The sequence below is a fragment of the Haplochromis burtoni genome, unplaced genomic scaffold, assembly GCF_018398535.1.
Source record: "Haplochromis burtoni strain Fernald_Lab_line unplaced genomic scaffold, NCSU_Asbu1 Contig_199, whole genome shotgun sequence".
Lineage (NCBI taxonomy): Eukaryota > Metazoa > Chordata > Actinopteri > Cichliformes > Cichlidae > Haplochromis > Haplochromis burtoni.
Genome location: NW_024582560.1, coordinates 949371 through 961421, shown reverse-complemented (window position 1 = coordinate 961421; position 12051 = coordinate 949371).

Sequence of the window (12051 nt, the reverse complement as noted above, 5' to 3'; positions counted from 1 at the left end):
ACGCGGCTCCCTATTGGCTGGGCGAGTACAGGTTAGGCCTACCTGAGCCCGCCCCCTGTTTACATCCGTGCCGTTTCTGCCGCTGTGACTCATGCGGCACGGCTGCGCATCGCTGCAACAGAAGAGGTGAATGCGCTCCTGCAGATCCCCGCAGTAGCAGCCGAAAGCAGCTGTCGTAAATTTCTACCGCTTTCAGACGTGGCACGGTCGTTTTATGACATCTTGCTTTTATGCGCGATAGAATATGATCCTGTATGGCACTCAAACCACGCTCGGTGATGTAAAGAGCGTATGGGGTTTGCTCTTGAGCAGGCACAGACGTGTGAGGCCTGGCCTCCTGACTGGTGGAAGCGGTCATGCGGAAAGGACGGTGCCATCCTGCCTTAACCTCAAGCAGGACGGCATCTGTGCCTGGTAGCGCCGGGTGACATCTGCTGTCATCAGAAATAGTCTTTAAGGAGAAAACTGGTTTGCTTTCAAGAGCCCTGAGCCGAGAGGTTAAAGAGTAAAGTGCTGGCTCATAAATGGAGGCCACAGTGGAGCCTTCAATTTATTTAAATTATAGTAAAAGCTCAGGGGTTAGTCGGCATTTCCCCTTTTCATTATGGCCAAGCCTTTCAAGTCGGGTCCACTCGTAACGTCACGCTGTAGTGAGCACTAGAGGGCAGTAACGACCAATGCTTACTGGCCTTATCGTTGAGAAAATTAAAACGGGCTATTTCATTGAAAAACAAAAAATATCGGGACAATTACAGAAAGTGGAGGAAGTACTATCAAGTCACTGCATTAAAGGAGTTGTCTTTAAGAGGGATGCTGACAGTGTGACTATGTGAACAGTGTGAGCTTACCCATGAAAAGGGCTGTCCAGTAACAACATCAATCCAACACTTCTCTCTCGCCATTGCTTTCATCCCCTGCCAAAGCTCGTGTGTCCCGATAAATCTGGGGCAAGGCCAGAGCTGGTCTCCAGGTCAGTATGTAAGCCTCAATAATGCAGGTGGGCCTGTTTTTAGATCAAGACCTGGCAGCTACCTTAATACATGCTTCGGTACTTGCTGGTCAGCAGGGCCACCTTAAAAATGAGGTGCTGGATGATTTATTGGAGATTAGTTATTGTGGCTCTGGGCCACCAGGTTGATATTTACTGATTATCTTAAAAAAAAAAAACATAAATATAAAATAGCTACAACACTCTAAAAGAACACAACCTTCTAAATGTTTGTGTTAATAGGAAAAAATGGCACCACTTCCTGGTAACATCAACATCAGGGATGCTGCAGAGTATTTGAAATAGATAAAAATGAATATATATTAAAGTTTGTGGAGAGCAGTATCGACTTTTAAATAATTTTTTGGAAATGTATCCAAAATATTTAACTGTGTTCATACTATAGATAATAATTACATAATCAGTCTGAATACATCTGCCTTCAGGTGTTATTTAATCATCAGGTCAGAATCAGGATGACTCTGATGAAGGCCACAGGTTGAAACATGTTGGTCAAGCAATAAAGCTGCTCTTCATACCCCAATATTGAGCTTCAGCCTCTTTCTACACTGATTAGTGCAGAACTATAAATCAGACATCAAACGGCTGTGTCCTGTCAACCCACGATAACTTAGGTACTTAGTTATCTAGGCAAGGCAGAATGAATTTATTGCCAAGCTTATAAATACATTAATTCAGAAATTAATTTCTAACATGTTTGGCACATTTGATGAGATGTTTATTTATTGACTGATTGTTTATTTGACTAAATTGAATCCATATTTCAATTTTCGTTATGGCACTTTCAGTCCTCCACAGTGTGTCTGTGTGGACGTGTGTATTTGCTTGTAATTATATGCGCACTTTGAATGAGAGGCAGATGGTCAAGAGCTGGTGGAGAACATATTATTGGCTTCAGGTCAAAGAGAGGCCGGGGAAAGGAGTTATCAGCATGCCGGTCTCCATGAGCCACTCCATCATGGCCTTGAATCATCGATTACCCATGCTTGACTGCAAACAGCGTTTGGACAGGACGGTGGCATCTGCTTACCATATCTAAGCTCATAAATCTGGGCCCTACTGTATCCGGTTTAAGACGTACCAGAATGCAAAGTGCTGTACAGCAAAGTCCAAGAAGAAGCCAAAGACAGCAGCGCACATGTTCAGTCTGATGCCGCATTAAATGTGTTTCTAAGGAATTCCTTGTCCTTTCATTCTCTCTAGCAGGAGACTGCACGGCCCAGTGAGACGAGCCAAAGATATTCTGCTATTCAAGATGAAACTAAATCAGGGTCTGTACTTGGGAAAGTTGCAAACTATTCAACTAAATCAGGGAAAATCTTTCAGAGATTTTCTTAATTTTCCTCATTCGAGGCAGTTTGAATTATGTTCCAAAGGGGAAGGAGGCTGTTGTTAAAATGTCATTATTTCGGGGGAAATAGTGGCCCTCTTACATAACACATCTTTAAACAGCCACATGCTGTCCAGATCACAGATGGAATGAGGGCTGGTTTTATAGTGAGGACAAGAAGAATTTACTGAAAGTGTTGAATGTACACGTTAGAGGAACTGAAGTCCTGTAAACAAATACGTTAAAAACAACACATCTGTAGGGTGACACTGCATCAGGAGCAACTATTAGAATTGCAGTGAACAGAAATTCCATAATTTTCATGCTGTGTATTTACAGTATGTGAGGTAATGCCACAAAAGACACTGATATTAGCTGTAGGCAGGTTACAAGGCAATTCTGAAAAGTATGGTGTCATATTTGAAACCTTAAAACAATGAACTGTGCTGTAGTCGGTGCAGGCACTGCAATCAGACACTTCTTCAATTTTAATGGGATCTTTCTTAAAACATTATCATTGCAACTCCAGACTGAAATATCTCCAGAGGTCCTGGGTAGATTCTGGAGATTCACATCCCTTTGAGATTAAATGCAAAGTGGTCAAAATTCCAAACTCTTCCTAATTAGGATTATTGGGTGATTTTAACTGTGAGATAAAAGCACAATCTACCTACAGACCAAGTAGCATGGCTTGTTATTCCAGCCATCTCTGTTTTCTTAACCACTTATTCAATATAAGACTGTAGGATGCTGGAGCCTGTCCCAGCTGGAGTGCACCCTGGTCAGGTCACGAGTCTTTAACACAGAGACAGACAGCCATTCACATCCATAATCACACCCACGGGCAACTTGGAAGCACCAATAAACAGAACAAAAGTTTAGGTAAGGTTATGATTTCTAACAGTGCAGATTTTTTTTCCAGCTTTTTTTTTTTTTTTTCACATGAGCAGTTTCATATCTTCTTTTTTTTCTTCATAATTTGACAGTGTTCACAGTTACAGGCCCTCAGAAATCTCACTTTTATCCTTTGTTTTCTGTAATCAACTCTGAGCATCAGTATCATGAGATATAACATATATATAAGCAACAAGCTAAAGTCTGTGACGTAGAAAAAGAGAAACAGTTTGTTCTTTGATCTCATAAACATGAAGCAATAATTCTGAGTAAAGTGCATCAGAGATATTTTTTTAAAAAAAAAGTTTATTTATTCAAATAATTAATCAATATGGAAAATCTTTGTTATAAACTGAATATATACCAATCAAGTACATTTCATTTGAACAGACTGCATTAAATTTAATGTTTTACATTGTACTTATGCAACAAAATTACATAGGGAATTTACATGGAATTAAACTACTTAAAGTCAGTATTTGGGGGAATTTTTTTTGGACTGTGTTTTACATATTTCCCGATAATTCACTGGATAAAACTGTAAACTGAAAACTTTTAAATCCCACACCTCTACATGGATCATGTGACTGCTTAAAAATCATAGCAATTTTGACGCTAGCCTCATCTTCTAGCTCAGGGGTGTCGAACTCCAGGCCTCAAGGGCCGGTGTCCTGCAGGTTTTAGATATTACCCTGGGTCAACACACTTAAATCAAATGATTAGTTCATTACCAGGCCTCTGGAGAACTTCAGGACATGTTGGGGAGGTCATTTAGCCATTTTAATCAGCTGTGTTTGATCAAGGACACATCTAAAACCTGCAGGACGCCTGTGTTCTAGCTGATTTCTTCTGTGTAAAAATCATTTTCTATAAAGTCTGATTTTAACACCAACAATTAAAATGAGAATAGTAGGAAAAATTAAACTAAAAAAAGATTTCGGTTTAAGGCTGTGACACACTATGTGGGTGTTTTGGCAGCAGTTCCTGTCAGACCCAAAATATATTTTCACCCTTGAAATTTCCACGCAGCAATCTCTTGTACATAATAAGTTATGAGGGTTTTAAAATGCTGCATAAAATAGCACAAATCTAAAACACGTGTTTAATGTTATGTGCAATGACCCGCCTAAGTGCTGCTGATACTGACGTGTTGGTGATATTTAAGCAATAATTTGCACAAAGATGCCGATGTAGCAAAAATGGTACATATTAAAATTTATGGATGTAAATTGCTTTTTTAAAATTGGTCTGAAGGTTCAACTATAAAATTTCAAAAATGTTGTAATTTTATGGTTGTTTCATGTTTCTAACTTTAGAGAGTTAAAGAGCTCACTAACAAAATAACTGATAGGGAGGACTCTCTATGAGATGTGAGTGATCTATCATCTACCCAGCAATTAATGCTCCAGACAGACTCATCGCTCCCTGTCTCCTGCCTTGTCATGGCGTGCAGAAATGCATCACTACCCATGATGCAGAGGGCTCTTTTAGAGTTAACTAAGTTGCGTCACTACTGTGTTATGCCATTTGAATTTTAAATCCTTGTGTTTGCAACTGTGTTTTCGCAAAGGAGACACTGGCGCCATGCCAGTCTGCCTCTCTGGGTAATAAGAATGTCTGGTGTAACACCTGTGACGCTAAACAACACCTACTGCTCTGCTGTTAGATTTCAGGTGTGCAGGCACGCGGTCCACTGTGATTATATCCTCACATTCATAGCAGACAGCAAGACATTTGTAATGCTTTTCTTAAAAACACCTCACGGTGACTTCCCCCTTGGATCTGTGCCGTGAACCCCAAAGTACAGAACTGCAGTTTTTAATCATACCCCAGCAATGCTTGCAACAAGTCAAATATGCTTGAGTCATTTGAGCTTGGATCGCACCACGTGTGAAGTGTCCAGACTTTCTCACTTTCCTCTCCGAAGCTCGCGTTTCCAGTCACAGTTGCAGTCAAAGCACTGAGGCACTTTGTTCAAATGTCCCCGACACAATGAGGGGGGAGGTTGCAGGTGTTAAACCACGGAGCACTCACCAGCCCTCAGGCGATTGCTTGCTTTATGTCTGCTTTACACTGTAAGTCAGCGAGCCAAACGAAGACAGCTTCCCATGTAAACGCACGTTGTGCAACACTTCACACCTGTGAGTGCAACTATGCAGAGCCAATGAAAGCTCTGTGTGGGTGTTTCTCGATTTGCTTTTCAGCGACCACTGGAAAAGTGATGCATCTTTGTTTTGGTGCCGGGCGAGAAAAGCAGGCACATAATTTGTTTTCAAGCTTTCCCGCTCGCAGAACTCGATATTCAAACTGCACATTAGAGTCTGATGGAGTGTATTTTATTTTCTCTGCCTTTTGACATTCAGCTGTTGCACGTTTCTCTTCTTTTTTTCTCTCTCTCTTTTCTTCTTGTGTCATGCCAATGTCATCAGCCCCATCATTACTCCCCCTTTCCCCCCTGTTGCATAATATTATATAACTCATATTCAAACAAATACAGCCCTTAAACCGTCCCCTCAAAGTTGAATAATGGAAATCCTGCTGAATGCCAAAGGATTCTGGGATTGCATTTTCAATGGGCCTTAACTACTAACTTTTCCATCTGATTTTCATTGCTCTTTTTTTTTATTCATCTACATTTTCGATTCTTATTCAATGGAAAAGCTGATAACATTTTTGTAAGAACAGTCTGCACATCTGAGAGGAACACAGTCCTGCACATATCAGCTGTAAAAGGGCAAACTGTCATTCTCGCTTTAGTTATGCAGATTAAAAACAGGATGTGCACTTCAGTCAGTGTTGGTGGAGCTGAAGGGGGGAGTTTTTATGTTGTTATTTATGGACAGAATTACACTAGCTGTTTCCTAAGTGAAGCTAAACATATTATAATTATATCTTCTTATATCAGCTCCTAAAATTTGGTAAATACACCCTCAGATAAACAACAATGCATGGCATATTGCACTGTGTTGTCATTTATTTAACAAAAACTAAGTCGACAGGCAGTGTGTCAAAAAGTCCCCCCTTACTATTTAAGAAGGTAAGTAAGTATCAGCCAAGTGCTGCTACTTAAATGCACTTTATGAGCTGATCATCAGGAAGTGTGAGCACCTCAATAAAAGCAGTTTTGGCAGTTTGCTGGTCTGGAGCACTCGATTGCCAGAAAGTGCATCATTCTACAGTGAGATAGATCCCAGGAAATTCATCATATGGTCAGAAACTGAATAAAAAGCATGTTCAATGTTCATGACAGTACAATTAAATAAACACTGGCTAAGTTTGACTTGTTTGACAGGGTTTCTGGAAGAAATCCTGTCCTCTCCTGTAAAGAGAACATCACAGCATGGCTACAAAGCTGCACTTGAATAAACCACAAGACTTCTGAAACTAGACACTCAAGACCAAAGTGGAGATGTTCTGCCGTAACGTCCATCGCTGCATTTAGCAAAAAACAAATTTAGCAAATCAGCACAAACAACCCCTCCAAAAAGAGGGAGGGGTGACGACTTGCTTTGCAGGCACAGGACCTGGGCATCTTGCAGTCACTGAGTTGAACATGGACTCGTCTGTATACCAAAATATTCTAAAGTCAAACCTGAAGCCTGACAGCTAAACTTTGGCCCAAATTAGGTCATGCAGCAGGTCAATAATCACAAACACAGAAGCAAATCTACAACAGAATGACCCAAAAAAGTATCAGGTGACTGCAGTGGTCCAGACAAAGTTCAAACCTTCAACCTGATTGAAATGCTGTGGAAAGGCCTTAAGAGGGTGTCCACAATCCTCAATGAATTGAAGCAATGTTGTAAAGGATAGTGGGCCAAAATTAATTCACAACAGTGTGAGAGATTAAAAAAAACATACAGACAATGATTACTGCGAGATATTGCTGATAAACACGTTATTACAGCCTACTGAATCGTGGTGTGTACTTAGTTTGCACAACTTCTTCTGCATTTTGGTTTAGTGTTTGTTAAATAAGTAATGACACAGATGCATCATTTGCTGCTTAGATTCATGCAGCAAAGGATGCAGAATTAAGATTTATGTAAAACCAGGCCAAATAACCATTTGGCAGAAATATGGGCCCATAAAATGTGCCTGAAATCTTGGATTTTTGTTTTCCTCAATGTAAAAATCACGTTGCTTCAAAGACATGTAAACCAGCTGGAACAAGATGAAATATTCACAGTAATAATAACAAGTAGTGCAGAATAAGAGGAAAATAATTGAGAATATTATGTCTAGGGGAAACACATTAATATGCATGAATGCAGCTTCACAGACTTTACTAACTTACAAACCTTTAAAAAGCCTGCATGGTCTCACCTGTGGAAAAAGTTACGTATTCCATGTGATCCTCTCTTCTCTTTGAGGACAACCAAGGAGCTGGCGCTCGCTTTGTACAGGATGCTTGAGTCATTATGTTACATAAGAAAAACACACCTCAGTAGTAAAAGCACTGTGGAATACTGGTGACTTTCCACAGTAAAAAAAAAGAAGAGTAACAGCAAATTGATCTTGTGGAACTAAATACAGATGTGCATTTCAAGTCTCTATTGCTGAAAAAAACAGGTTCTTTATTTTATAAACAATATTTTGTAACAATTGTGGAAGCAATTAGCGAAATATCCAAATGAAAGTAGAGGAGAAATGAAATGCTACCAATTCATAATGCAAACTTATGGCCTATAGTCATAACTGTGGGGATATGTTTCAAAGGGGAGTGTTGTGGAGATGACATAACATCTGTGAGCTGGGTTATAGCAATCTGAAGAAAGCGATGCATGAATAACATAAACTGTAATATGCACTTTGGTTATGCATGCTTTCTTTCTGGTCCTTTCTGGCTAAACACGCATACAGCAGCTGTTTTCAAAGCATTATAGCAAGGATTTCTGAGTTCTGAGACAACTAATGACAACTAGCTATTGTTGATCTCAGTAAAGTTTTTGAATTTATCTGTCTGAAAATAAAATTTTGCAGTTATAACAAGGATTTCTAAGGCAAATTTTCTCTTGTGGAAACCTTGTAATTAACAGCACCACACCAGCGTAGCTCCCTGTGAGTGTATATCAATGTGCTTTGGAGCAGGAAAAGCCTAATTAACTGTTTGTAAAACTTGAGTGTATGTAAAACATTTAACTGCTGAAGATGAAATTAAAATGTATGCATATATACATACATATATATATATACACTTTAACTTTCAGTGTGCATGCCCTGTTTGCACATAATATCCACAATGAAGTATCACTCGTTCACTTAAAATATACTTTTATATTTCAGACAGTGGATATTAGGGGTGTAACAGTTCTCCAAAATCATAGTTTGGTTAATACATTGTCGCTGGGGCCACAGCATTTGTTGGTGCTTCAATATTTGGTATTAACAACAAATAAAAGTAAAAAATAAAAACAGGAAAACAAACTTTTTGTACCACAGGCCTGATCACGTGATCATGATTGTGTCACGAACAAAACTCCATTATTCTGATGTATGTATTTCCAGTTTATGTTACATGAACGATGTACAACGATTCCAACTTTCACCAGACCAGCATGCTTTAACTGCTCATCAGCAGCTTCACGTGGGTGTCACAGTATGGTAAGATAGAAACGCAACTTAATATTGCAGATGTTTCAGTTTCAGCATTGTTACAAGCCAACCTGTGAACTGTTACTTCAACTGTTACTGAACTGTTACTTTTTTTTTTAACTCATTCCTCCAAAATCTAAGGAAACTCAGATAAAGGAACACTTTAGCTAAGAAACACTAAAGATGTGACCATTGATTTTAGCAATTTAAAGCTGTCACACTAGTATTACTTTGAAGTTTACACTACTTTACCCTGTATTTCTTTTTTGCTTCTGAATTTTTATGGCATTGGCAGCAAGGGTTTCCTTGATGGCATCAAAAATACTGTAAAGCTGACACAGTTTCTCCCAGGTATATGAGCCAAAATTTCACCACAGGACAGAACTTTCAAAACCAGGACATGCAGTTTAATCAGTGTGAATCCCAGGCTTAAGACCATTTTTTATGCTCTGCTACCGTACAATAGGCATGCTACAAATGCACATTAGTCTATAGTTAACTGTTAGTCTGTAATCTGATGACCTTGCATTGCCTGTTAATACTATCTCGATCATCTTTTCATGATTTCAATCATCAAGTTGTTTTTGTAACAGCCAGTGGCTAGCTAAAGTCTTCGCATGCAACGACATAACCATAACTGCAAGGTCCAGTGTTTAGCATTAGACGCACTTTATCTACCAACAAATAAATGATGCGATAGAACAGCAGGCACTGCAGCTAACCACTGACAGGCCACATTCTTGGAAAAAACATTCCTAACAGGTCACTGACCCCTGACGCACTTAGCACTGTGCCCACATCCTTCAGAAACCAGAAAATGATTTCTGCACATTCACAGTAAGTACACTGTACTCACATGAAGACAGTTGGAACATGCTGTAGGTGTACCAATGAGGCTTCAAACTAGAAAGCAAACACAGTCAACACAGTTTTGCCATATAAACCATCAAAGAGCAACTTGCATGGCAGCACTGTCTTACAACAGCTTATGAACATGCTGGATATATCAGGATTTCTGCTCTGATATATTTTAAAACGTATTCTGAGTTTTACATAAGTCACATTTTTAGACAAACACAATCTGAGTAAACTAAAAATACACAGACAGCAGTACTTGCACTAGTGAACACAACGAGAAATCATTTGAGTGCACGCTTCAGAAACCACCATATCTGAATTCAGCATCTTGTAGATGTGGTGGGAGGTCCCTTTTGGGGGGTTTTAACCATTCTGTAGTTGATTTACTTTTGGGCACTGTGTTATTTCTTTTTGCATCATCAAACTTCTGCTAAGCTTCAGGTCATCATCAGTTATTTATATAGCACTTTAACCCTCTCGGGCTCAAATTAAACTTTTTGTTGCTAATGCACAACCAAGTCCTGCAGTGGTACTTCTGAGTAAAAAAAACTCATAAAATATGTATGTGGGGTAATCAGGTTGTTAGCTTTTAACTGTTGCAAATCGGCAACGCCTGCCTCAAGAGGGTTAAAAACACACCTGGTAGACCAATATGCATAGCGAAATATCCAAATTAGCATTAGACGCACGAAATATAAATATAATAATAGACAGCAGAAACCAGACATAGCAACAAAATTAATAAAAATGTCAGTTACGCACAGAGTTAAAAGCCAGGGAATAAAAATAGGTTTTTAATAAGGACTTAAAAACTGGCACTGATGTAGCCTGTCTAATATGGAGAGGAAGGTTATTCCAAAGCATCGGCGCTGCAACAGCGAACGCTCGGTCTCCTCCAAGTTTCAGCCGTGACTTTGGGACCAAAAGCAACAACTGCTCAGCTGACCGAAGGGAACGAGTGGGGACATGGGGCTTCAACAAGTAAACAAATAAACAAACAGGTGCCAGAGCATTTAGAGATTTAAAAACCAATAAAAGGACTTTAAAACAGATTCTAAATTCAATTGGAAGCCGGTGTAGAGAGGCCAAAATCGGAGTGATGTGGTCAAATTTCCCTCTGCCAATTAAAAATCGTGCTGCAGAATTTTGCACTAGTTGCAAGCGTGACAAAGTGCCCTGCCCAACCCCTATTAAAAGAGAATTGCAATAATCTAAACATGAAGTAATAAAGGCATGAATAACACTTTCCAAGTCACGCTTGGAAAGAAAGGGCTTAACCTTCGTTAAACGTCTGAGGTGACAGGATGCTGATTTTTCAGCCCCGTTTACGTGGTCATCAAAGGTAAGTGCAGAAAGTGATCGAACTCTTTAGTTGGGAAGTCAAAGCTGCAAGATCAACATCTGGAGTGTGAGAAAAACGATTTGGGCCAAATAAGATCGCTTCTGTCTTCCGATCATTAAAATATAAAAAGTTTTTTGCCATCCATGCTTTAACATTGCTAAGGCAGTCAAGCAGAGGTCGACTTGGGAGACTATCAGAATGACTAAAAGGTTAATAAAGCTGGCAGTCATCTGCATATAGATGGAATGACACTTTATGTTTTCGGAAAATCGCACCAAGAGGCAAAAGGTACAGTGAAAACAATAATGGCCCAAGAATAGATCCCTGTGGCACACCCCAAAGCAGAGGGGCCACAGAGGATGAAGCCGACCCCAACTTAACACAAAAGGTCCTATTTGAAAGATGGGACTTAAACCACAAAAGTGCTGAACCAAAAATTCCCACACAGTGCTGTAAGCGGGAGATCAGCAAATCGTGATCCACTGTGTCAGATGCAGCAGTCATGTCCAACAGGACCAGCACTGCATATTTACCACAGTCTGTCGCTATCAGAATGTCATTCATAACTTTTACGAGGGCTGTCTCTGTACTGTGAAATGGCTTATAGCCGGACTGAAAGATTTCCGACAATTGAAAGTCATTCAAATAGTCCATCAACTGAGAATAAACAATCCTTTCCAGAATGAACAATTTCAATTCATTTGTTGATTGCGAGGCACTCAGGGCTCAATGGATGATTTCACTGTCTTCAAGTGCCATGAGAAACATATTTTCATATTTTTCTTTTAAGCAGAGTTTTTTTTATATTGGGAAAGACTTTATCACCTCTGGCACTGCTTTTTTGCCTTTCCCTTTTCAGAACTGCATGTTGGGTTTTTGGTATAAGAGTAAGAGTAACAATTGTCTTAAATGTCTTCCATTTTTAGACACTTTGTCTTATTCAGACTGTTGGGCCCCCTGGTCTTTTGAAAAGTTCATGCATCTCTGCAATGCTTCTTCTTCTAAGGTTACGTGAAAGTTGAG